The 27436-nt window shown below is 38.3% G+C and overlaps 1 protein-coding gene and 1 non-coding gene across 2 annotated transcripts in view; one reads left to right on the forward strand and one right to left on the reverse strand.

Annotated features, from left to right (window-relative positions):
• The window catches only part of CHRM3 (cholinergic receptor muscarinic 3), a 274768-nt gene that overhangs the window by 106078 nt on the left and 141254 nt on the right, over positions 1-27436 (forward strand). Inside the window, exon 2 of the mRNA XM_056113611.1 lies at positions 18767-18836. The gene's annotated coding sequence lies outside the window, so the exon portion shown is untranslated. The remainder of the gene's footprint in view (positions 1-18766; positions 18837-27436) is intronic.
• On the reverse strand, positions 11148-11258 carry LOC130022967 (U6 spliceosomal RNA). Its single transcript, XR_008792347.1, has one exon. It is a non-coding gene; the product is annotated as a U6 spliceosomal RNA (small nuclear RNA).

The following is a 27436-nucleotide window of genomic DNA, read 5'->3' on the forward strand; positions in this document are numbered from 1 at the left end:
GAAAAGGTATAGGATAACTATGATTAAAATATATTAAATATTTTTAAATATTATCATTTATGATTAAAACAAGATAATATGCGTTACACAGGATAATTAAATTTAGGACTGAGCATCTTTTGAATGCTGACTCAGCAATATTGTACTCCGTGCCAGCCAAACTTGTATGTTTTTACTGAATTCGTATGCTTTTTGTAGTAGTGCTGAGGTGGTGATAGTTTTTGAAGGTATTTTAGCAGAATGAGATTCTCAGTTGGTGTCAGTGTCATCCATCTAGGAGGCATCTGTAATAAATTGGGGCATTTTTAGTTCTCACAATGACTGATAGCCCAGCAGTTAGATTCCTACCTGTTTCTAATACATAGAAGATCTCAGTGTCACAGATCCATGTTGCTCAATGTTGGACCCCTGTTTACTTCCTGTGGGCCCCCTGCCCTTCAAGTCAGTCTCTTTCTCTTGTGCCATGACCCACCCATTTGCACTGTTTTCACTTGTAGTCCCCTTGAAATATCCTAGGGACCCTCAGGTTGCCATGTGTCCTCCAGTTAAGAAGCAATGCCTTAGAAGATTCTTGTTATGCAGAATGTCACTAACTCCCCCTAGAGAAACATTGAGATCATCAAGTTACTATGTATATGTTTAGACTGTTGAGTATTTCATTTTATTTTTAATTTATTTATTGTTTAGATTTGGAGGCAACACCTGCTAGTACTCAGTGCTTACCCTTGGTGGGGCTTGGGATACCATATATGGAGACAGAGATTGAACCCAGGTCAGTTATGTGCAAGGCAAGTAAGCACCTTGCCCATTGTTCCATCTCTCTAGACCCTGAATAATTATTTTAGTTTCTATTTTATTGCAGTAAAATAAGTTTGAAAAATGCTTAATGTTTACAGGTTTTAGGGCAGTGTTACAACACCAACACTTACCACCAAAGTGGTGTGTCTGTCCATCTTAGCACATTGAACAATTGGACCATAACCCCCACTTCTCACTTTTTCCACAACTTTGATTCTATGTTCTGATTGCAGAAATCAACTCTCTCTTCCTTCCTTCTCTGAGAATCCTGCTTTAGACATCTATCCTGAGCTAAGCATGCAAAAAAAAAAAAAACTATTCATTCACACACTGGAGAGCAGGACAAAAGAACCAAACCAGTTTCTGTGATAATTAATGCTATTTTCATAAGAGGAGCTGTGATCCTGGGATTAATACAACCAAAGGATAGTGGAGAAGAAAAACTTCAAATCCATGAGTTAAGGGCTAGTCCTCCAGAGACTAATAGAGGCATAAGGAAGAAAGAATTTCTTTTGTAATTTGTCTAACGTGGGGGGAAAAGAATGTCCAATCTAATTCTCAGGTTAACATCATTAATGAATTTAGAATGTGTAGACCCAGGCCTGTCCTACCCTATCTTAAAAGGATTATGGATGGGATTAAGGGACTTTTCTGTTCTATCAAGCTTAAAAGAACTTTCTTACTTGATTGAGGTAGAATTCGCTTTAATTTTAATGAGATTTATCTTTTCTTTGTTCTCTTAAAACTGATTCTAAAACATGCCCTTATCAATACTTCCCTTTTCACATTAGCTATTTCTATTCTCCTGTTTCATTAAAAAAAATATCTTCTCAAAACCACTAAGTGTATTATGACCCACATTCTGAAAGGTTTCATTTATGCCCCAGGCTGAATTTTTGTAAACCATTGTGTTTTATCTCAGTAACACAATAAAAGCTCACTTACCAGGAACTGCCTTACCTGTGAACTTCATATATCTAAGACATATTATACTTAAGCAGCCAAGTTCCTGATTTTTATGCCAAAAAATAGAAAACTTTGAGGCTTGCCTTGATGTCCATTTATTTTTCATTTACATGCAGTTTTAAGATGTTTGATTTTCTGGTGTTTCAATTTATAAGACGTTGAAAAATGAACAGCCAGAGACTTACTTAGATTGAGTTGAGGAACAGAGAGTGAGAAACAACCTTTTGCTTAGCAAGTAAAAGGCACAAAAGATTTGAAAACAGAAAAAGCGTGAGAGATGAGAGTTTAGGAAGACCCTGAAACATGAGAATTTGGGCCTGGACTATTAATTTCTGACACTCTGCTGGTTCCTATCTAAGTATAGTTATCAGTGATTATATTAACTGGATTTAAAAGTGAGAGAGGTTTGTAACACATTTTACAAAGTTGACCCCAAATTAATAATTTTTCAAAATTGTATTCATTATAAGACTAAGCTCTGAATGTCAGGAATAAAAACACACTCAAATATTTAATCTTTTCTACTATTAAAACTAACAATGAGGCAGTAGTACATGAAATTCAGTTCACATTTTCACCTTTGAAAGTAGTAACCTTAAAGATAAAAATAGCAAACTGTATTTTTTCATGCTCCTCCAAGGACGGGCTGGAGTAAATCACATACCAGGTAGGGCATTTGCCTTGCACACAGCCGACCCAGGTTCAATTCCTCCGCCCCTCTCGGAGAGCCCGGCAAGCTACCGAGAGTATTCCGCCCGCATGGGAAAGCCTGACAAGCTACCCGTGACGTATTTGATATGCCAAAAACAGTAACAACAAGTCTCACAATGGAGACGTTACTGGGCCTGCTCGAGCAAATCGATGAAAAACAGGAGGACAGTGCAGTGCTACAGTGCCTCCAAGGATATGTATGTTTCTGAACTACAGAATGTGTGGTATTGTATGTAGTTTACCTAATATTCTGATACATACATTTGTATCTTTAATGACTCAGTGCTGATGTGTATCATTTGTATGATATACATGTGTATTCAGGTTAATTTATGTTTGAGACCTTAAGGTCCAAGTACTCATCAAAGAGGAGACAGAGGAGAGCATCTTTTTTCCAGTTGACACTAGTATAGATACATAGGATTGCAGAATTAGAATGAAATCAAATGCTACCAAAATAAAAAAATATCAAAACCTATATATTGCTTTTATCTCTTTTATTACATTTAAATGAATATATTTGCACCATTATTTATGAATATGTCTGCCTGTAAGATTATTTTATATTATGTTGAGTAGTATAAAATGTCATAAAATAGTATTGTGTTAAAGTGTCTAGTAAACCCACAGTCTAATATTGAATAGAAACACAATAGTTTGAAATTATGATAATAATTGGTATACCCAGAGATTATCACAACAAGCTCCCGGGAGAGCACAAGGCAGAGTCTCCTACCCTGTGTCTGACTATCCTCGCCAGGGCCCAACAGCTGAAGACCTCCAGGCCCCAACCAAGGCCTTACTGGGGCCACTCTCCACACACTTGGATATGCCTCAGACATAACAGAACTGGCAGAGGAACCCAGGTGTGTGGAACCCGGGGCTGAGATCTCCAAGCCTGCACGGTTTGGGACTGGACCTGTCAGTAACTAGACAGTTACACCCTCCAACTGCCGTGTAACCCCAACAACGGCCAGGATCCAGAGATTATCACAACAAGCTCCCGGGAGAGCACAAGGCAGAGTCTCCTACCCTGTGTCTGACTATCCTTGCCAGGGCCCAGCAGCTGAAGACCACCAGGCCCCAACCAAGGCCTTACTGGGGCCACTCTCCACACACTTGGATAAGCCTCAGACATAACAGAACTGGCAGAGGAACCCAGGTGTGTGGAACCCGGGGCTGAGATCTCCAAGCCTGCACGGTTTGGGACTGGACCTGTCAGTAACTAGACAGTTACACCCTCCAACTGCCGTGTAACCCCAACAACGGCCAGGATCCAGAGATTATCACAACAAGCTCCCGGGAGAGCACAAGGCAGAGTCTCCTACCCTGTGTCTGACTATCCTTGCCAGGGCCCAGCAGCTGAAGACCACCAGGCCCCAACCAAGGCCTTACTGGGGCCACTCTCCACACACTTGGATAAGCCTCAGACATAACAGAACTGGCAGAGGAACCCAGGTGTGTGGGACCCGGGGCTGAGATCTCCAAGCCTGCACGGTTTGGGACTGGACCTGTCAGTAGCTAGACAGTTACACCCTCCAACTGCCGTGTAACCCCAACAACGGCCAGGATCCAGAGATTATCACAATAAGCTCCCAGGAGCGCGCGGCCGCATTCGCGGCCGCGCAACTATTTATTTACTTTTCTCTAAGTTTTCAGGGTACCTTAAATATCCAACCCGCACGGCAGAGCCTAGCAAGCTATCCGTGGTCTATGCCAAATAGACCAAATTGATATGCCAAATCCAGTAATAAATGGATCTCATTTCCCTAACCCTGAATATGCAGAGTCGAGAAGGATATGGAGGGAGAGGCTGATAAAACACCAAGGCAGACATAGGCTGCCAAAACGCAGAAAAACAAAAATGATTGTCTGTACTTTTAATGCTCGTATGCTGGCATCTGCTGCATCCATTGAAGACCTTATGGTACAAGCGCAAAAGATCAAGTACGACATCATTGGTCTGACCGAAACGAGAAGACATCAATCCCATCATGCTGTTTTCGACACTGGAGAAGAACTGTTCCTTGAAACATGTGATAAAAGAGGCGTCGGTGGTGTTGGTATCCTTGTCAACACAAACTTAGTCACGAGCATTGATTCATTCGAATGCCTAACAACCCGGATCGGACGATTACACTTGAATAAATGTGGCTCACTACCGGCAGTTTCTATCTTTGTTGTCTATGCACCAACATCCAGTTATGGTGAAAGAGAAACAGAAATTCTACATGGAGCTGGAGAAGTTCTATAAAGAAGATCACACCTTCTACAAGATCATTGTCGGTGATTTTAATGCCAAGATAGGACCAAGAAGATCAGTCGATGAACTCCACATCGGAACCCATGGCCTGGAATGGAACGAACAGGGTGACAGACTGTCTGAGTTCATCATGTCAACCAAAACCTTCCATGGTAACTCACAATTCCAAAAGGCTGAATCTAAACGTTGGATATGGGAGTCTCCCGATGGACGATTCCACAATGAAATAGACCACATCATATTCAATCGGCGGTTTTGCCTAACCGATGTTTCTGTTGTCCCAAAATTCCAAACGGGATCAGACCACCATCTTCTTCGTGCAAAATTCTACCTCACAGAACGAGGAGAAAAGAATGCAAGGTTTAAGAAGAGGACTCCCAGAACAACCACCAACTGGGAGCTCTTTGGCTCTATTGCGGCAACATGGGAAGATGCCATCATTGACAACATTGATGAGGAATACGATCGAATGATTCAGCACCTCCATGATTGTGCAAGGAATGCCAAGAGAGAGATAACCACAAAAAACCGTCTTTCTTCGAACACTCTTGAACTTATTCGCCAACGTGGCTTGGCACATGCCTCAGGCAACCACAAGCGAACATCCGAACTGGCAAAACAGTGCAGAGAAGCCATCAAGGATGACCTCAAAAACAGGAGAGCAGCAGTACTGGTAGATGCAGCAGAAGCTGGGAAAAACATTCGTAATGCCCGCCTGTCCTTCACCAACTACAAAACCAAGATGACTGCCCTCCGACATCATGATGGATCTATCACATCTTCCAGAAGGGCAATGGAGAAGATTATTCATGACTTCTACTCAGATCTCTTTAATAGCCACATCCACTTGCCCACATACCACATACCACATGATGGATATGTCGTTCCCAATGTTCTCCCTTCCGAAATCCAACATGCCATCTCGTCGGTAAAGAAACAAAGAGCACCTGGCCCAGACAAGATCAGACCTGAACACCTGAAGAACTTACCATCAGTACTCATCAATACATTGGCTCGACTCTTCACACGCTACCTGTCTGAATGCAAGGTTCCATCCCAATGGAAAACCAGCAGGACTGTACTACTATACAAGAAAGGAGACATCCACGACATTGGCAACTATCGCCCAATCTGCCTATTGTCTGTCATCTACAAACTGTTCACTCGAGTCATCCTGAATAGGATTAGCAGAACACTAGATGAAGGACAACCATGTGAACAAGCTGGATTCCGAAAAGGATTCAGTACCATCGACCATATCCACACAATAACCAAGCTCATTGAGGTATCTCGGGAGTTCAAGATGCCGCTCTGTCTAACGTTCATTGATTTAAAGAAGGCCTTTGATTCTGTTGAGACAGAAGCGGTCATGGAAGCCCTAGCCAATCAGGGCGTACAAACTCATTACATCAGGATCCTTCGTGAGCTCTATTGCGGATTCACTACCAAGATCTCACCATTCTACAAAGAAGTAGTCATCCATATCAAGAGAGGGGTTCGGCAGGGTGATACCATTTCACCAAAACTCTTCAGTGCCACCCTCGAGAACATCATGCGACGACTGGAATGGGAAAACATGGGAGCGAAGATAGATGGTCGGCAACTACACCACCTCCGCTTTGCTGATGACATCGTTCTAATAACACCAAACATCAACCAAGCGGCACAAATGCTGAACGACTTTGACCGTGAATGTGGAAAGGTCGGACTACAGCTGAATCTTACGAAGACAATGTTTATGAGAAACAGCCTTGTTCCTGACGCTCCATTTGCTCTCAGCGGAACCACCATCTCCGAATGCAACAGTTGTATATACCTAGGTCGAGAAATCAACATGATGAATGACCTGGCACCTGAGTTACGCAGGAGGAAAGAGAGCGGCTTGGAATGCCTTCAAGAGCATTGAAGAAATAACTAAAAGGACAAAGAACCTCCAGCTACGAGCACATCTCTTTGATTCCACTATTCTTCCTGCATTAACATATGCCTCAGAGACCTGGACCCTACGAAAACAGGATGAGAACGCTATTCGGGTCTCTCAAAGAGGAATCGAAAGAACTATGCTTGGAATATCATGATTCACTCAAATGAGAGATAGAATCCGGAGTTCTGATCTTCGTCAACGCTCAAGAATCAGGGACGCTGTCTCATTTGCCAAGACATCAAAAATCAGATGGGCTGGACACGTAATGAGGTTTACAGACAACCGCTGGACTAGAGCCATTACTGATTGGATTCCACGGGACATCAAAAGATCACGTGGACGCCCACCTATAAGATGGTCAGACTTCTTCGTCAAGACCCTAAATGATCGGTTTGAGGCTCTGCATGTTCCTAGAACGAACAGATACCATTGGGCTACGCTAGCACGCAACCGGGATGAATGGAGACGTTACTGGCACCCGCTCGAATAAATCGATGAATAACGGGGATTAAGTGATTAAGTGATTAAGTGAATTGGTATACCCTAGCAGAATGAACTAGATGCTAAAAGTCAAATTAAAATGAGGAAGAAAGGCTAGGCATGCTCCTTCCAAGAGAATTTTATAACTATATATGATCTATTTTCCAATACAAAAATTCACCACATGGGTTATTGTAGCTTCATTTCTCATATGAGTAAAATACAATTTTTCTCTCACATGATATTGTGAATTAGTTGTAGCTGAGGAGTTTAAGAATTTCAAGACAAAGGTGTGAAAGGTTTTTTTAGTACAAAAATGAATATGCCACAATTTTTAATCTGTTTTTCTCATTAGAGACATATTTTGTAAACATCATCTAATTGTTTATTCAAGGAGTGAGAAAATAAAAAATTAACTATTGACCTTTTTATCTTTTCTAATTATTTGATATGTATTATGTCTCCATTCAACATATGCAAACTATTCTAAAATAGCTATAAGCAAGACTTCCTTATTAAGAATTTCTCAATGGTAAAAGTTGTAGGTATTTTTTTATGTACTTAGTGGCTATGTAAAGTTAGATAGCAATTCATTTTAATCCTTTGCTTTCTTGGTAAGAAGCTCAATGAACATTTGGTAAATGAATGTTGAATATTAATGCATTCTGTTTGCCCACCTCTTAAAACAGACAAAAGACATATATACCTTAATAAAGGCAGGAACTTAAGCACTAAATGCTGGTGATATGAAAACGTTTAAATGCTGCTCACTCTTCTCTAGTGACTCCAGGTCAGAAGAAGTCAATCAATAGCCAAAATCTTAAACCTGATTAAGAAATCCAAGTTAATTTGTGGATTTAAATAATTAGCAGCGCTACCCAAATAATGAACGGAGCTATTTGTAATATAAATAGCTACTAGTAATTAGTGTTGTAAAACATATTATCTTACACACAAGGTGGAAAATACATGCCACGTGTTTCCTCAAAGTTGGTCTTCTGGGGATTTTTTTCCAGGCTGCCCTCCTAGGCTAGAGTGATAGCACAGCGGTAAGGCGTTTGCCTTGCACGCAGCCTGCCTGGCAGAGCCGGGTTCGATTCCTCTGGCCCTCTCGGAGAGCCCAGCAAGCTACCAAGAGTATCTTGCCCGCACGGCAAAGCCTGGCAAGCTACCCGTGACAAGCTATGCATGACATATTCAATATGCCAAACACAGTAACAACAAGTCTTATGATGAAGATGTTACTGGGCCCGCTCAAGCAAATCAATGAACAACAGGAGGACAGTGCAGTGCTACAGTGCCCACCTTGGGGTTCATTGCTCGGATATTATATGGGAGAGAGTATTGAATTCTTAGTTGATGGGTCATTAATGGATCCAGAGGGGGTTCAAGTTGATTCTAACTTTATAAAATTTGTCTACAGTTCATTGCCACCAGCCCTTCCCATTCTTCCAGCAGCTTCAGAAATGTATACGCCTCCTGGCTGATGTTCTGGAGACCGCTTGCATGCGCGCGCACACACATGCACACACACACATACACACACACAGAGTTCCAGTTGACAAATTTTCAGTACTACCTGCAAATTTTATCCATCTTATTCTTAGTAAATCTCAACTCAATCACTTAAGTTTAGGCAGAACTGAATGGAACTCTTTAAATACCCCTTCCCCTTCTATCTTCAGGCAGTAAGTAGGAGTTGAAATAAGAATCTGTTTCTCCCCTCTAGGATTCGCCATCCAGTGTGACCTATTTCCACTGTCACCATTATTTCATATGTTTTTCTCAATTATGTGAATGAGGCAAGAGAGTGCATTAGTACCCGCTATCTCTTCATCTCCCAGTGCAGAAATATAATGTGCCCTTTTCTTCTGAAATTCTACTTCAACTGTAACATCGCTAAGAAAGTTGGTGAGGGGCTGGAGTATTGGCACAGCGGGTAGGGCATTTACCTTGCACGCGGCCAAGTTCAATTCCCAGCATCCTATATGGTCCCCCGAGTACCACCAGTAGTAATTCCTGAGTACATGAGCCAGGAGTAACCCCTGTGCATCACCGGGTGTGACCCAAAAAGAAAAAAAACAGTTGGTGAATCCCTTTTCTTCCCAAGAAAACTGAGGTGACTTTATCAACAGGTTTTCCGTTTCATGCCTTCTTCTGGCATTATGGCACACATCTGTGATATCTTGTATTATTTTTCTAGGTTTACAAATTACCTCTCAATAAAGTCTATACTTCATGAAAGTGAATCTATGGCATTTCCTTTTTATTTGAAATTTCCAGTGCACAAAGCAAAATATGTGACACATCGATGATATTTAGTAAAGGTCAATTCAATAAATGAGTACGTACCTCAAAGCCATTCATAATATAGTTAAATTAATTTTTTTAGAACCTAGACCCAAATTTATCATTTTAGGTAAATGAAATGATTTGCCTGTATTTGCATTTGCTCTTCTTACTCCCTGTGGTTCTTTCTGCACAGTTCTACCAGTGACAGGAATGAGAAAATAATAAGCAGGTTCATTAAATTTGCAGATCATCTAAAAATCCAAAGGGAATCATAATCTTAAAATATAAGATTAGAGCTAATTGTATTCTTGATAAGTAGGATGGATGATCATAAATAAAGTAAAATTAAATGAAATCACTAGGTATTAAATTTTAGAAAAAAATACTTAAGCCATGTGTTATGATGGAAATGTTGAAAAGCAAGTAAGATTATAAGAGCCATAGTGAATCACAAGTTTAAAATATGTCAGAAATGAAATTTTAATTTGTATAAGATGCTATTAAAGAGTGGCAAAGATAACTATTCTTTTATAATCAGAATTATGAAACATTTAAAAATTATGTGACTTTTAGGTCTATTTTTATTTTAATAACATTATCAAATAAAGGGTTTTAAGAAGAGAGTTACTAAGATGTTACTAATGGATACCAAGAATAAACTGTATTTTCTTCTTTTTTGTTCATGTAAGAACAAGTTGCATATCCAGATATTCAGCATGTTGTAACAAAGAAAATATGGGGGAGAAGCTACTTCCTTGAATTAAAACAAAAGCAATGATCTGAGTATTAGAAGTCAGTAAGTGCAAACCATAGCAAATCTATTAACATTTACTAGATTTTCAAAGACAATCTTATTGTCTACTTTTGAAACATTCAAAGGATTTCCTGGCATTCAGAATGCTCTTTTGAATTTTCAGTGTCTCATGAATATATAATCTAACTTAAATCTTATAGCTGTTTTCTGAAATTTTGTTTTCGTTTTTCAGTTGATAAAATCGAGTGCTCCCATAAAACTGCAAGTCAGGTAGCTGAATAACAAATTAGACTAGATAAATGGTGAGGTCTCCATAATCTGTGTGGATAATAGTTCCAACATAGGAATATAGGCAGGAATGTTCTGAACTACCAAATGTTGTAAGATGGAAAGCAATAAAATTGTCTTTAGGTAAATGTGAGCACTCTTGGGGTAAGCCTACTAATTCCCATTAAATCCTTTCAATATTAAAAAAACTAATTTTTACCTTCTGCCCTAGGTATAGAAAAGAGAAACAACCTTTGTCCTTAGTTTTATATCATTAATTCCTCAAGCAGTAAGGTGGTCACTAATATCATTAGCTGATAACATTGCTCTTTCCTTACTATTCGAGAGTTTATCATTTATATCATCATGCTACTTCAATTCACCTATTTATTTTTCTATTACTTTGTATGCCTCATTCAGAAAAGTTAATAATAGGGCGTCTTGAATTAAGCGTTGCAAATTTGTACAAGAAAGGGTAAAACTGGTGCTGAGTTGAAAGAATTATTCTTTGAATGTAGAAGACTTCTCTTCCATCCAAACAAAAAGGCATAGAGCAATGAATGAGTACGGACAAGGAGTTTCTGAGTGATCTGCTTCCTCCATGAATTTCCTCTCAGCTGTCCCATGCAGGTTTTGAACATAAGACTTGAGACTACAAACGTGATGAAGTAACTAAGATTTTTTAATTTAATGACTATTTTTTACATATATAAACATTTTGCGTGTCATTCTTGCACAGTGGCCATGCTAATCTTCTCTGTATCGTTCCAATTTTAGTATATGTGCTGCCAAAGCGATAGCACAGTGGGTAGGGCATTTGCCTTGCACGCGGCCAACCTGCTTTCAATTCCTTTGTCCCTCTTGGAGAGCCCAGCAAGCCACCAAGAGTATCCTGCCCGCACGACAGAGCCTGGCAATCACCCAGTGACATGTTCCATATGCCAAAAATAGTAACAACGAGTCTCACAATGAAGTCGTTACTGGTGCCTGCTCGAGCAAATTGATGAACAACAAGAGGACAGTGCTACAGTGCTACATATAAACATTTAATTTTTTAAAGATTTTTTAAAGATTTTTTAATTTATTATTATTTTGCTTTTTGGGTCACACCTAGTGATACTCAAGAGTTACTCCTGGCTCTGCACTCAGGAATTAGTCCTGGCATTGCTCAGGAGACCATATATGGGATGCGGGGAATTGAACCAAGGTCTGCTACATGCAAGGCAAATGTCCTACCTGCTTTACTATCGCCCTGGCTCATACATAAAAATTTCGTTAAATTACACAACCCTATGAGTCTTGTAGCTGTGTATATATAAATTATTTGGAGCACTGATTTTTTAAAATCAGTGGTAGAACAGGCAACCAGTTTTAGAGTTTTGGGGTTTTATTAATGCTGTTTTTATAAGGAAAAATTATTCTTTTAAATTTTTTTAATTTCATCAAAGCACCATGAGTTACAAAGTTATTCGTAGTTGAGATTTAGATACCCAGTGTTCCAGCACTGATCTCCCCACCAGAGTGAATTTCCCTCCACCAGTGTCCCAGGTTCCGTCCCCTGTTCACCGCACCCTCCATCCCAGTTGCCCCTCTTGACAGGCACCTTTTCCAGCTCAGTTGCTAAAGTTTGGGTCTCATTATTTCAGTGTTGTTGAGTCTGTGGTTTGTATATTTAACTCTGTCATTCCTAACACCATCCATGTGCCTGAATTGCCTTGACTTCTGGCCCCCTTTGCTTCTCATCTGTCTCTTTCCCTCCCCCGCCCCCCCTTTACTTCATTTCCCTAGACTCTGTGACCAATGTGACATTCTAGGCATCCCTCCTTTAAACTATTACATTCCTCCATCCCAGTTATTCCAGATACCACATATAAGAGCTATCCTGTGTGTATCATTCTTTTTCTGGCTTTCTTCATTTAACATCATATCTTCCAAGTCCGTCCATGTTACAACAAAATGCAACAAATTGCTTCATTTCTTTTTTTTACTTTTATTGTCTTTTTATTTTTATTATGGTTATGTCTGTCATTTTTTTAAAATTTTTATTAGTGAGACACCATGAGGTACAGTTGTAGACTTACAAATTTTTGTGCTTGGGTTTCAATTATACAATGATCAAATACCCATCCCTCCACCAGTGCCCATTTCCCACCACCACAGATCCCAGCATTCTTCCCACCCCCCAATCTCCCCCCTCCTACCCTGCCTCTGTGGCAGGGCATTCCCTTTTGTTCTCTCTCTTCTTTTGGATGTTGTGGTTTGCAAAAGAGGCAATGATGGTTTGCAAAAGAGGCAATCATGTTTGTTCTATAGTCTACTTTCAGCATGCTTCTCCCATCCTGGGAGGATCCTCCCAACACCCTTTATTTGGTGCTCCCTTCTCTATCTGAGCTCCCTTTTCCCCTAGCATGTGTGGCTAGCTCCAAACCATGGAGCAAAATTCCTGGTACTAATCTCGGCCATTCTGGGTGTTAGTCTCCTATTTTGTTACTTTATGTTCCCTAGATGAATGCAATCTTTCTACATCTATCCCTCTCTTTCTGACTCATTTCGCTTAACATGATACTTTCCATGTAGTACTACTTGTATGTAAATTTCATGACTTGTCTTTTCTAACAGCTACATAGTACTCCATCGTGTAAATGTACCAAAGTTTCTTTAACCAGTCATCTGTTCTCAGGCACTCAGGTTTTTTCCAGATTCTGGCTATTGTAAAGAGTGCTGCACACCAGGAGGATTACTCCATAGCTTAGAGGCCAGCCGGGCATTCTAGGGGAAAGGGCAGCTCAGATAGAGAAGGGAGCACCAAATAAAGGATGTTTGGAGAATCCTCCCAGGAGGGGAGATGCATGTTGAAAGTAGACTATGGATTGAACATGTTTGCCACTCAAAGCCTCTTTTGCAGACCACAAAACCCAAAAGGAGAGAGAGAACACAAGGGATTGCCCTGTCACAGAAGCAGGTTGGGATGGGAGGGATGGGGCTGGGAGGGATACTATCCATGGTGGTGGAAAATGGGCACTGGCGGAGGGATGGGCATTTGATCATTGTATAATCAAAACCCAAGCACAAAAAAATTGTAAATCTACAACTGTATCTCATGGTGTTTCACTAATAATAAAACAAATAAAAAATAAAAAAAATTTTAAAAAAAGAGTGTTGCAATGAACAAACAAGTGTAGATGTCACTTCGACTATACTTTTTTGCCTCTCTGGGATATATTCCCAGGAGTGGTATCAGTCCTTTTGGAAAACAGTATGGACGATTCTCAAAAAATTAGAAATTGAGCTCCCATTTGACCCAACAAATTGCTTCATTTCTTATAGCTGTTTAGTATTCTGTTGTATAGACATACCGCATCTTCACAATTCACTTATCTGTCACTAGACATCTAGGTTGATTCCATCTCTTAGTTATTGTACTGAGTGCTGCAATCAATAATGGTGTAGATATATCCTTTTGAATGAATGTTTTTCTGTCCTGGGATAGATACTCAAAAGTGAAATTTTTGGCTTGTATCACAGCTCAATTCTGAATTTACTGAGAACCTTCCATGCTGTTTTCCAAAATAGCGCCCATCGAAACCTTCCCACTTGTCTAAATTCCTTTATTACATTCAGTATGCTTGATACATTTGTTAACATTCATTCAGTAGAATCAATTTTAGCAAAAATTAGAGGCTATTCTTTTATCAAAATTTATGTATCTGCTTATCAAAATTTATATCATGACAGAATCTGAGCAGGTAAAGACATATTTCACATAGTGCAAGAATCTTATTCAGTGAGTCTGAAATTTGCCTTTTGATTAATAAACAATCTGATTGTGTAAAGAAATTCAGTCATACAGCTGATTGGCTATCACTAAGGTAGAATTATATGAATAGAATGTCTTCTCAGCTTTTTTTATGTTCTATAACTCAGAATAATACAGAATAAGTTGAAGCCCTTCTATTGTCATACATTTTAGAATTTAAAAAAATCCAAAAATCACACTTTTATTTCCATATTTTAGAAATGAGGAGTCTTCTTAGCCACGGGGACCCTTTAGCTATGTTTTAAAATATACTAATGGAGCTTCAGTTCTCTGCCCAGGTTTCTTCAGGTAAATGATTATCATTCACAAACCAGAAAAACCTGCAGATTTCTTTCCATTCTCAGGACCTGGGAATCTGTCTTTGTCCCCCATTCTGTTACTCTTCCTTGCCTTCTTGGAAATAGGGAGTCCTTTTACCATTCATTAGCTCCTGGTCTAGCTGCCTGTTTAAATCTTTATCACTATGGCAATAAACCCTATTCAGGGTCAGATCAGGTTAATGCTTTATTATTTTCTAGTTATGACGTTTGTGATAGTAGTTGTTTATAGCAACAGGCAATAGGAACCTATACAGACTTTATTTTGACAGAATAAACTGAAAATACAGTTTTAGGACAAAAGACCAGTAGTTGTATCTCTTGATGTTACTGGTATCAGATTGATCACAAAAATTGAAGCCTGATTCTTTCCTTACACAAAAGGTGGCTTTGCAGGGCAAGATTCGAACTTCTGACTTTCATCTACTTTATTTGGCATAATAAATGTCTGAAATATGTTAGAAAGGCCCCCGAGAGACCCCCGAGTGGTCAATATCTTCAACATACTTTTCGTTGTTATTGTCAGATGAAAGAGCAAGGGGCCAGGAGTTGGGGAGAGTGAATCCAGAAGTGAAAAAAACAATAAAATGGATGAATATTTTCTTTGCAATAATGCAAAGATATAAGAATGTCAAATATAAATATAAGAAATTATATTATAGATTATATTATATGGGACTGGAGCGATAGCACAGCGGGTAGGGCATTCGCCTTGCACGCAGTCAACATGGCTGACCCAAGTTCGATTCCTCCGCCCCTCTCGGAGAGCCCAGCAAGCTACCGAGAGTATCTCGCCGGCACGGCAGAGCCAGGCAAGCGCCCCGTGACGTACTCGATATGCCAAACACAGTAACAACAAAGTCTCACGATGGAGACGTTACTGGGCCTGCTCGAGCAAATCGATTATATTATATATTATATAGGGTCAAATATAATATAAGAAAAAATGACAGATATAAGAAAAATGCATGTATAAATAACAAACTTTGTAACTTATCATCAAATATAGATTTCTATGAGTGATGATAATGGCTCATAATAAAAATAAAATTAGGGAAAACAAGAAAAAAATCAAAACATGCATCACAGTATATGGTCATATCAAGGTTTATTGAAATGTAAGATGAATACTATAGATCTCTGTAACATAACAAATAAATATAAACTACTGTAACTATAAATAAAAACGTTTAAAATAATGTCCTAATCTTTAACTTTAGGATGTAGTAAGCTCTTAATGTCATTTTGGACCTTATTGACTTTTGTTAAGCGTACATTTAGAGCTATAACAAATCTATATAAAATACCCAGTTATTTTCATCAGAGAGTGCTCTTTCTCTTTCTGTGGTGTTGGATTTAGAGAATTCAGATGGAAGAAAGTGTATGTATCTATAGTAGCATCAGTACTACTAACTCTTTGCCAAGTAGATGGGAAGTACCTTTTACATAAGCAAGGCAGGCACGGTTCCAGCTATCACACTGTTTTGAGAATGGACAAATTCCCTTGATGCCAGAACAATCATACAAATAGTACAGCATGTAGGGCGTTTGTCTTGTTGCCTTGTATGTGACCAACCTGGGTTTATCACCTGCATCCCATACAGTCCCAAAGCACTATGAGGAGCAGAGCCAAGAGTAAACCCTGAGCACCACCACCATTGACCCCCCCCCAAAAAAAAAAACGAAAACAGGAAAAAAGAATTTATTAACTCCCACATTTCAGGACAAAAACTTTAGAAATTTAAATATATAAAACAGATATTATTTATAGTGAAAATTTAAACACATAATTTCTAAGACTTAAAAATCCTAAGGAAAAATAAAATGTTTTTCCTTTCAAAGTATCTCTGGATATACAATTCAAATGGACTTTACAGAACATATATTAATGTAGCAAAATCTGGTAATGTGGATAGAAAGAATTTCTGCTTGGTAATTACCTTTCTTTTTAATTTATGTTCACCTCTACCCCAAGTAATTGGCTTTGTATATTTTGTCTCTGATTATATATATAGCATGCTAAATGTGCTGTGTTTGCTCTGAAGAGAAGGCTAGTGTGCTTTAAGGGGTAAAAATGAATATAGTTTACACATGCCTAAGATAAACTGAATTTGGATTGTTAGTTAAATATCAATGGTTTTATTATTAGAATAAAGTGCATGAGCCTCAGGAATCAAGCTTTCGGCATGAGACTTAACTTCAAATACTGTGTTCTCCATTTCTTCTTCAATTAGAGAAATAGCAAAAGAAAGATATCTCAAAATTAGGTAAAGCAGCATAATATGTCTCTACAATTGTAGGTTTGTATATTAAAAATAATTTATTTGAAGAAGTGAAAAGGAAGGTTAGGGTTATGAGATTTTTCCTTTTATTGCAGAATTATCTTCACAGTGATAATTTTATTTAAGACACATAATGAAAATAAAATTTTATTTATGATAATTCCTTGGGCTGGAGTGATAGCACAGTGGGTAGGGCGTTTGCCTTGCAAGTGGCCAACACGGCCGACCCGAGTTCGATTCCTCAGCCCCTCTTGGAGAGCCCGGCAAACTACCGAGTAACTCACCCGCACGGCAAAACCTGGCAATCAACCCGTGACATATTCGATATGCCAAACACAGTAAGAAGTCTCACAATGTTATTGGGTCCGCTTGAGCGAATCGATGAACAACAGGAGGACAGTGACAGTGACAGTGACAGTGATAATTCCTCATGATCTACATATACTTTACTAATATTTTATTCATATATACTATATATTCTCAGCAAATGGCCCAGCAAATATATGGGATATTCCAGTGACCACTCAAATTAGTTTGTTAGTAGTTTTTTAATGTAATTAAAGTTTTCTGCAGTGACAGAATTTCTTTTTTCAGTGGGGAGGGAGGCTTGGGTCCACACCTAGCAATGTTCAGGGCTTACTCCCTTGTTCTGTGCTCAGCTATAACTCCTAACTATGCTCAAGTAATCATATCTGATGCCACGGATTGAACATGAGTTGACTGTGTGCAAGGCAAGTGCTTTACCTGATGTTCTATCTCTCCAATACCAGTGAATGGAGAAATTTTTTATGACCCTAAATTTGCTTCTGCTAATATGCAGTGCAACTGCAGAAAAGGCAAATTTAATATATCCATTTTTTAAATATATTTAGCAAGCAATAGAATGCTTTTCCCATAAAGGATTATTTCATGATTGTATTACTCTGGAAATATTATACTGCCTCAAGCTGATTATTTTAAGATAATGCTTTTTTTTGAGGAAAACACAGAAATAAAGATGTGACAGTATGTGTAAGTAAAATTATATAACCACTATTGTGTTTAATTTATGCCAGGTTTATTGGGATAGGGAAAGGAATAGGAATACAAAAGGGAATAGGGAAGGAATACAAAATGAATAAAACTCAGAACTCTTGCCTCAAGGAGAGCTCAACTTGCTAAAAGTAAATAATGGGTAAAATCTTAACTGCAGGATGGTATTAAATGATTCTTAAATGCAGGTCCAAAATAATCATTCTGTGCGAAGTGAAAAACATGTTGTTAAAATAAGACAGAGAAAGGCAAATGCCATAATAGCTCACTTACATATGGAATATGCAACAAAACAAAAAGTAACTCACAGATACAAAGATTGGTATTTATCAGAAATTGCTGATGAGCAAACTGAGTGAAGGGAATAAAAGTTACAAAATTACAATTATAAAATGAATAATAGAGCATACAGCATGGTGTTGGTTAGTAGTTTTGTGTATTATAAAGTTGCCAAGGCACTTTTCCTTGTGAATAAAGCTACGATCACAAGGAAAACATGGTAGCTAAGTTTGCTGATATGTATGTAGTTTTATTATGCTGATCATTTCATAGTGTATATAAATATCAAATCACTTTATGGGCTATTTATAAATAATATAATATTATCTGCAAATTATATCTCTTTTTTTACAATTTAGGTTTAGGCATTCCCTAATTCTCCACATCACTGATAATTGAGATGCTAGCATATTGAATGCTTTATGGTTTTATATTTTCACAGGAAATTAAATAAAATTGTAAAATGAATTTAATCTTTGGGAAAGAATAGAGAAATAGAGGAAGAATTGACTCTAAGCTTTTGTCAATAATTTAGAAGTCTCTTTTTTTTCTTCATCTGTTGATTTTCTTATTGAAATCCTTAGGCCCTGTGTTGATTTCTGGAGAGGTGTGGAGATCCGAGAACACTTTCCAGATTTAACCTTTTCCAGTACTGTAAGTCTTTTTTGCCTTACTTCTCTATGGGGAAAGGGATTAGGGAAGTTTAAAAAAATGACTTTTTTTTTTCAAGTATGACCTGAACCACATTGCAAATTTGTGTTTTGAATTTTTTCTTTATTCTGTTGGTTTATGGAGGAAATTCAAGAACAGGCAATACTTTCTGAGGAGATCTAGGCAATAAGTAATAAAGGGCAGCTGTGTATCACTCCTGTGTCCTGTGACACCCTAGACATGCCTCTAAGATCTTTGGTCCCGGCAACGTGTGTTTTCCCCTAAGTGATCTCAAAGATCTCAGGTAAGAGCATCTATACTGTACGTAGATTATACAGAACTAAAGCTGTCAGTGTCCAAATTACAGGATCGCACAGATAATGCAGACCCCAAGATCTTTGCTTTAAAACGTTTTGTATAATATTATTAACCTATTCAAAACATCCAAAGTTATATAAACACCATGTTCTAAAATGGTTCATAAAATTTGCTGTCACCTTCATTGCTTTGGCTCTTTCTAGGTGTTTGGTAATTCCATAACTTTTTCTCAGGGTTTATAATTATTGGGAATGGAAAGGGATCCCCTAATCCTTTGGACTCCCACATGTACAGCAAGTGCTTTGAGGCCTTTGGACCATCTCCCTGGCCCAGTGATTTGCTTTCTATGGGTTAATTTCTATCAATTATAGGGTCTCCTTTCTTCTTACAAATTTCAACACAAATAAACCACAAATACAGTAATGTTCCCTTTTGAAAATAAAATTTTCATTTTAGGGCACTTATTAGTACAACAGTTCTGTATTAAAATGTCCTGAACATATCAGATTAGAGAAATCATAAAGAACTTGGAGAATACTGCTGATCTGTGATATTTTCAGATTTGTTAGGTGTTATTTTCGTCATGTGCTATTACTCTCATTCAATAGGAATAAATTTTCAGAGGCCCAGGTCTGAGTGGGATCCAAGATCATTGGATCCACTTAAACAGTGTCCACATTTATAGATTTATGAGTCTTAAGGTTTTGGTAGTCTTGACTTAACCAGTAACTTCTGTGTCCTGAAAGCTGTATTTCTTTGTTAAAAATAGCTGTGAAATGAAAGGTAATTTTAGTGAAGAGAAAAAATATATTTAACCTGTGATGTGAGTATACACACAGGAAATATGCAGCTTTCTATGAAAATGTGATTCAGAAGAAAGCTAAGTGCCTGGATAAACATTTCAATGATTTTAAGTTTAAGGATGTTTTACTTAGAAGTATCACCTGCTCACATGGAATAGGAGGGAAAGGATTGCAATGAGGATGGCTACCTCGTTGACTAAGACTCAAAATAGACACAAAAGTAGGAAGACAGCAGGGCAATGAACACTACACAGGAAAATATTAGATTAAACGACCTTAACATTGTGATGTAATGAATCACAGAACTTTATCCACAATAACACATCACAAAGTACTTGTGAGTTTTATAGCAATTTGTCATAAAAGTGATATTCAAGTTAAATATACTTACTTAAATTCACATGCTCAGTTGTGTTTATCTTTTCTTTCCAGTGGATCTTTTCTTTTCAGAAGGATTTTAACTTCTGGTGTATTTTAAACTCTTCCCTCCCAATTTGCCTTCCTTCTCGATTTTCTCTAAAGTGACATTCTCAGTATTTCCTCCTGATTAACTCTAGAAGCTTAATCCCTTTTCCCATTGCTACCTTTGATCTTTCCTTCACTGATCCATCTGCCTTAGACTTCTTTTTCGAGACCTTCTCCACACTGTCACCAAGATTCTCTCCAAAAATGAAAAAAAAAATCTTTTACTATGGAAAATCGACTTCTAAAAAATTCTCCTACAGAAATACTGAGGGCAAAGATATATGTATGCAGGTTGGGAAATTATTCAGTTCTGCTCTTTCATCAAGAATATAACCACAGATAGTGCACAAATAAACAAGCCTGGTTGTGTACAATAAGGCTCTCTATACAAAAGTAGAATTCTGGGTCCATTGATTATCATGCTGGCACCATCCTGTCTTTTTTTTTTTTTTACATTAGAGGCCAATGGAAACAGAGAAATACACTGTAGCACTGTCCATTGTTCATGACTTGCTCTAGTGGCCCAGTAAAGTCTCCATTGTGAGACTTGTTACTGTGTTTGGCATATCAAATACATTGTGGGTAGCTTGCCAGGCTTTGCTGTGCAGGTGAGATACTCTTGATAGCTTGCTGTGCTCTCCAAGAGGGGTGGAAGAATTGAACTCAGGTCGACCAAGCTGGCCACGTGCAAGGCAAACAACCTACTGCTGTGCTATCACTCCAGCCCAGAAACAGAGAAATAAATAGATAAAATAGATGAAACTGTGCATTAAAAAAGAAATCCTGGGGCTGGAGCAATAGTACAGTGGACCGGGCACTTGCCTTGTACACGGCTGATACAGGTTCAATTCCTGGCATCCATTATTGTTCCCTGAGACCACCAGGAGTAATACCTGAGCACAAAGCCAAGAATAATCCCTGAGCACCACCAGGTATGACCCAAAACAAACAAACAAAATTTAGAGGCTTGCACTCCAATTGTTACTAAGAAATTCTCCTGAAAAGGAATTTTGTGTGAAGACAGTGAACATTTTTCTTTTTATATCACTTGATCACTTGACATCGCGTTACTCATCTATTTGCTCAAGCAGGCGCCAGTAACATCTCCATTCATCCCTGTCATGTGCTAGTGTAGCCCAGTGGCGTCTGCTTGTTCTAGGAACACAACGAGCCTCAAACTGATCGTTCAGGGTCTTGATGAAGAAGTCTGACCATCTCGTAGGTGGGCTACCATGGATCTTTTGACGTTCCATGGAATCCAGTCAGTAATGGCTCTAGTCCTGGGGTCATCTCCAAATCTCATTACATGTCAAGCCCATCTGATTTTCGACGACTTGGCAAATGAGACAGCGTCCCTGATTCTTGATCATTGACAGAGGTCAAAACTCCAGATTCTTTCTCTCATTTGAGTGAAGCGTGATACTCCAAGCATAGCTCTTTCGATTCTTCTTGGGAGACCCGAATAGTGTTCTCATCCTGTTTTCATAGGGCCTGGGTCTTTGAGGCATATGTTAATGCAGGAAGAACAGTGGAATCAAAGAGATGTGCCCGGAGCCAGAGGTTCTTCATCCTCTTAGCTATTTCTTCAACGCTCTTGAAGGCGTTCTAAGCTGCTCTCTTCCTCCTGCGCAACTCAGGTGCAGGTCATTTGTCATGTTGACTTCTTGACCTAGGTACACATAACTTGCATTTGGAGATGTTTGTTCCCTTGAGAGCGAATGGAACATCAGGAAAGAGACCGTTTCTCATAAACATTGTCTCCGTGAGATTCAGCTGTAGTCCGACCTTTCCACACTCATGGTCGAAGTCGGCCAGCATTAGTGCCACTTGGCTAATGTTTGGTGTTATTAGAACGATGTCATCAGCAAAGCGGAGGTGGTGTAGTTGCCAACCATCTATCTTCACTCCCATTCCTTCCCATTCCAGTCGTCACATGACGTTCTCGAGGGTGGCACTGAAAAGTTTCGGTAAAATGGTATCACCCTGCCGAACCCCTAACTTGACATGGACGATCACTACCAGTAAAAATCTTCTTTTTATATTCCTTATAGTAATATATTCTCTATACTGTTTAAACATGAACGATTATGTATTACATTCATATTACAGAAAACATTGCAGTGATGGGTTATTTCACCAAATATGATCTTTTCCCTCCTATTTAAAAAAATGTTTCTTTTCTGTAAAAAAGAAACTAGAACAGTTTATCAGAAAACTTGAGACATTTCTAACTGCCCAGAATTTGCTCTGGTCTCAACTCTCATTACTCTGTCACCTCCGCTGTCCTTTCCTAGTCCTTTGCTCTCCTGCTTTGTGGACTTAGGTGTCTTTAGCATCTAAATAGACAACCAAAAAATCTTTTTCCCTTGTAAATCAAAGAGCACATTCTATTCTAAGATGTAGATTCTATAGCTGTATTCATAAGTGAATGTATTCAACTGCAAGTGTTAGAGTACCTATTAATGGCCTAGATAATTAAGCTTACTTGTTTTATATATGAAGATACCTAAAAGAAGACAGGTGTTGGTCTTGAATTAACCATCAGTGCTGGTATCAGGAACAGAGATCTTTTCCGTATTTCTATGTACTTTTGATTTCTTAGCACAATGCTCTTCATTTCCCTCCTTGGTACCTCACTGCTGGTGAGTGGCTACTTACAATCACTTATCACATGCTCAATTAAATGAAGAATTAAAATGTAAATACCATGTAAGTACAGGAGCAAATACCTCTTTCAAATACCTCTTTGTTCTTTAATTCTGAAAAAAGAAGTCCACTCTAGCCATCTTCTATTCGTTTTGTTTTTGGCCTACAGCCAGATGTGTTCAAGGCTTAATCTGGGCTCTGTGCTCAGGGATCACTTCTAGCAGTGCTTAGGGGACCATATAGAGTTCCAGGAACCTAGGTCAGTTGCTTACATGCACCCTTCTAACTGCTGTACAGTATCTCTGGTCCCCTATTCTAGCATTCATTCACTCTTTACTGCTTAAATTTCATTCACTCTTTACTGCTAGTAATTAATAAAAGAAGTAGACACCCAAACACAAGTTTAGATTAATTGTGATTCAAGCTCTAGGTCTGGGAGGATAATCATGGCCTCTCTTAAAGGAATCTCTATTACCTTAGCACATGAAGATTTTATTAGAATGATAGGAGGAAGGAAGTTAAGTCCTCACTGGGTTGTGATTGTGCCCATACGACTTCATTATATTTAGATTGGTAGGTGATTAGTCCTAGATATATTAGAGGGAAATGCCATGGTATTTGATAATAGAAAAGAAGATCCTAGTTGTAATTATTGACTTCTGGATCCTCATCCTATCTAAAAAAAAGGGAAGAAAATATCAAGTATCTCTTGTTATTATTGTGAGAGCTGAGTTAAGATGGTAGACCTCAAAGCCTAGAAATATGCGCCACATGAACAGCCAGCAGTACCAAAACCCTTCTTTCTTGGTCTGAATGCGGGGAACTGAGCTTGATAGAGTCTGTGTCTCTGAATTTTAGTCTCTGTCTGAGTCTGCTGGTGTTCTTTGTGCAGTGATAACTTGGTCAGGTTAGTTATAAATTAGGTTGGACTTTGTTGATTATAGTCGGGTTGGATTTTGAGCCACACCTGGCAGTATGGATGGGCTATTCCCAACTCTTCACAGTGCTCTGGGAGCCTGTGGTACAGGGGGATCAAACAGGGGTCATCCAGATGCAAGGCAAGCAAGCACCTTTGCTTTGGCATTCTCTGGCACTAAACTGGGTGTTTTTAAATCATTAAATGTGCATTAAACAGACAAAATATGAATACCTTGACAATATTTATTTAAAGGAATAGATGAGATGTTCAAAACACTGTACTTTCTGTGTTGATTAATCATGAAAGTTAAATACTATGTCAATGTGGGGGAAAGAAAGATTTGTGCAATCAGGATGTAGAGAAAGAAATTTAATTTAGGAACCAATGCAAAATGAGATTTCTTTGTGAGTCTGATGGATGACATAGCTTTGATAAAACAAAATGTTTTGTTCATCAACAATGACAGACATTCCATTAAATAAAATAATGAGTCTGAAGGATTGCATTATGTTTCAAAATAATTTAGAACATTCTGGGCTCTTCACCCACCCTTTCCTTCAGCAGGCTTTGTTCAAATCAGGGGTTGAACTGGGCCATAAAAGGATGTAAATGACGCTCCCAAATTTAGAAATAAGACATAGCTGATCTCTTCTTGTTGTCATACATTCCTATTAACAATAGGATCAAGAAGGTTTTGTCTACTCAGAGGGGAAAAGAGGAAACGTTATTCTAAAAGGGAGAGAGAAAAGACCTTGGGAAAGGAAAGATTTCCTTAAACTTTACTCTCTAGTAATTATAGCACCATTGTCACAGTGGAGTTCATCAAGCAACTAAGAGAAAATAATCTTGAAGACCCTCCCAAAACTGGAAACATTTTGTTTGAATTCTCTTTTGAGAGACTTTACCAAATTAAACTTTGCAATGAGTGCAATTTGTTATGCCTCCCTTATCTGACTGCCTCCATTTTCTGATCTAATTTGATAATAAGTTAATTTTTAGTTTAAACAAGATTTAAAAATTCAACTTAATTTTGATAATGACTAAAATAACAAACTAACAATCTTTGACATCCATATTAATAATCCAGTAGCACTTTTATAGTATTAAATAAGAAGTTTGAAACTTATTTTGTTTTGCTTTGGGGTCACACCTGGCAGTGCTTGATGCTTACTCCTGACTATGCTCAGGGATCACTTAAGACAGAGCTCAAGGGATCATGTGTAGTGCTGGGCATCAAACCCAGGTTATTGGCGTGCAAGGAAACTACCCTACCCATTGTACTATTGCACCAACCCGTTCTTCATGAATATTTTAACTGCAACCTTGCATTATTAAATATTACTCTCAAAAACTACTTATTTGTGAAATGCTAAACACAATTTTTATATTTAACAAAGTAGAATTTTTAAGGAATATAGAATTATGAAAACAAGAATCTGTCAAAAAGAGTGGAATTGTGCCACTCTAATATTCAAATATCTACCTAAAGAATTTTGCTGTGAAAAAGGTCTATCAGTGTACAGTATGATTAGAAAATAACCTTGAGTTTCCTCAAACAGAAAATTCAAATCCACTTTGACTTGGACTTTGAGAATTTTCACAATCCAAATACAAGGTAGCAGTCACTGTTTTGTTTCAGGTGTGTGTATGACAAAACCTGTAGTGGCTACAATGAAGATTCCATGTAGGTTTCCTAGTGAAAGCATGTCTTGGGAAAAATAAAATGTGTAAGCATGTGATTTGTGGAAAAAACATGTAGTATATTGCACCAGTTTATTTTTAATTGAATCACCATGAGCTACAGTTACAAAATTTTCATGTTTGAGTTTCAGTCACACAATGATCAAACAGCCATCACTCTACCAGTGTACATTTTCCACCTCCAATGTCCCCAGTATCCCTACCCCCTCACAACCCCCCCCACCTCTATGGCATCCAATTGCCTTCTCTCTCTCTCTCTCTCTCTCTGTCTCTCTCTCTCCTTATGGGTATTATTATGGCTTGCAATACAGATTACAGATAACGAGAGGCCATCCTGTTTGGTCCTTTATCTATTTTCAGCACTTATCTCCCATCCTGAGCAATCCTTCCAACCATTGCTGGAAGGGATCTTAGTGATCCCTTCTCTATCTCAGCTGCCTTCTTCCCCAGCTCATAAGACTGACTTCCAACCATGGAGTAGTCTTCCTGGCACTTTTCTCTATTGTCCTTGGGTGTTAGTCTCATATTACAATAGTTTATATTCCATAAATGAGTGCAGTCATTCTATATCTGTCCCTCTCTTTCTGACGCATTTCACGTAGCATGATACTCTCCATGTCCATCCACTTATAAGCAAATATCATGACTTCATCTTTCTTAAGAGCCGCATAGTATTCCACTGTGTAGATGTACCAAAGTTTCTTTAACCCATCATCTTTTCTCAAGCACTTAGGTTGTTTCCAGATTCTGGCTATTGTGAACAGTGCTGCAATGAACATACAGGTATTTCAACAATTCTAACATAATCAGCAGAGATTAGAGACTATCATAAGGCAAAATTTGAAGGAAAGTAGCCTGAGGGTTACGGTTGCTACAAGTGATAAGAGAAGGCAGGAGAGAGCAAAGTTTTAGTACCATACAGGTGAGTTTATTAAAAAAAAAAAAGAAGGCTTTCTAGAAGAGATTAATTTAACTGTTAGTACTCTACGGAATTTTATCCTAGAGTCTGCAGGTATTTGTAGATCTAAAGTCCTTAAGTTTCCTATATATTCTAATAGGATGAATCTGATGCATTCTGTGTACCCGTGTTTTCTTAAGAACTAAACAAAATTTTATTACATAAAGGCAGGAAGTAGAAAAAATGGAAGAATGACTACATATCTGGGAAAAGATCAGCTAAATGATGACCATACCAGGGTATGAACCACATAATGGAATATAAAATAGTACCTCTTTCCTGAGGATGCTAGAATAATATGTCCCTCAACCAAAGTTTTTTACTGTACAATACACTGTACCATTGGATTCTAGAAAATGTTGCTAAACAGATTGTGAACAATATAGACGAAATATAGACGAAATATAGAGAATATAGACGAAACCCTAGAGAGAAATGAGAACTCACCAAAGAAAGTAGAACCAAACTGGGACTACAATACATTCAATAGAAGAGACTGGTAAACAATAGAAGAGACTGGTGAACAGTTGTGATCTTGATTTCAACACTATATTTGACCAGTTGTCCCAGGCACTTGATTAAAAAGAGTATTGGAGGGCTGGAAATATAATTCAGGAGTGGAGGTACTTATCTCCCATATTGTCAACCACAGTTTGATTCTGTGCACTACATATGGCCCTCCAAACACATCAGAAATAATTCCTGAGCACAAATCCTCAGAAGTAAATCCTGAGCACCATCCACCAAAAAAGAAAAAGTCATGGAATAGTTAAAAATGCTCTGAGATGGAAGT

This window comes from Sorex fumeus, unplaced genomic scaffold (assembly GCF_029834395.1).
Source record: "Sorex fumeus unplaced genomic scaffold, SorFum_2.1 ptg000021l, whole genome shotgun sequence".
Taxonomy (NCBI): domain Eukaryota; kingdom Metazoa; phylum Chordata; class Mammalia; order Eulipotyphla; family Soricidae; genus Sorex; species Sorex fumeus.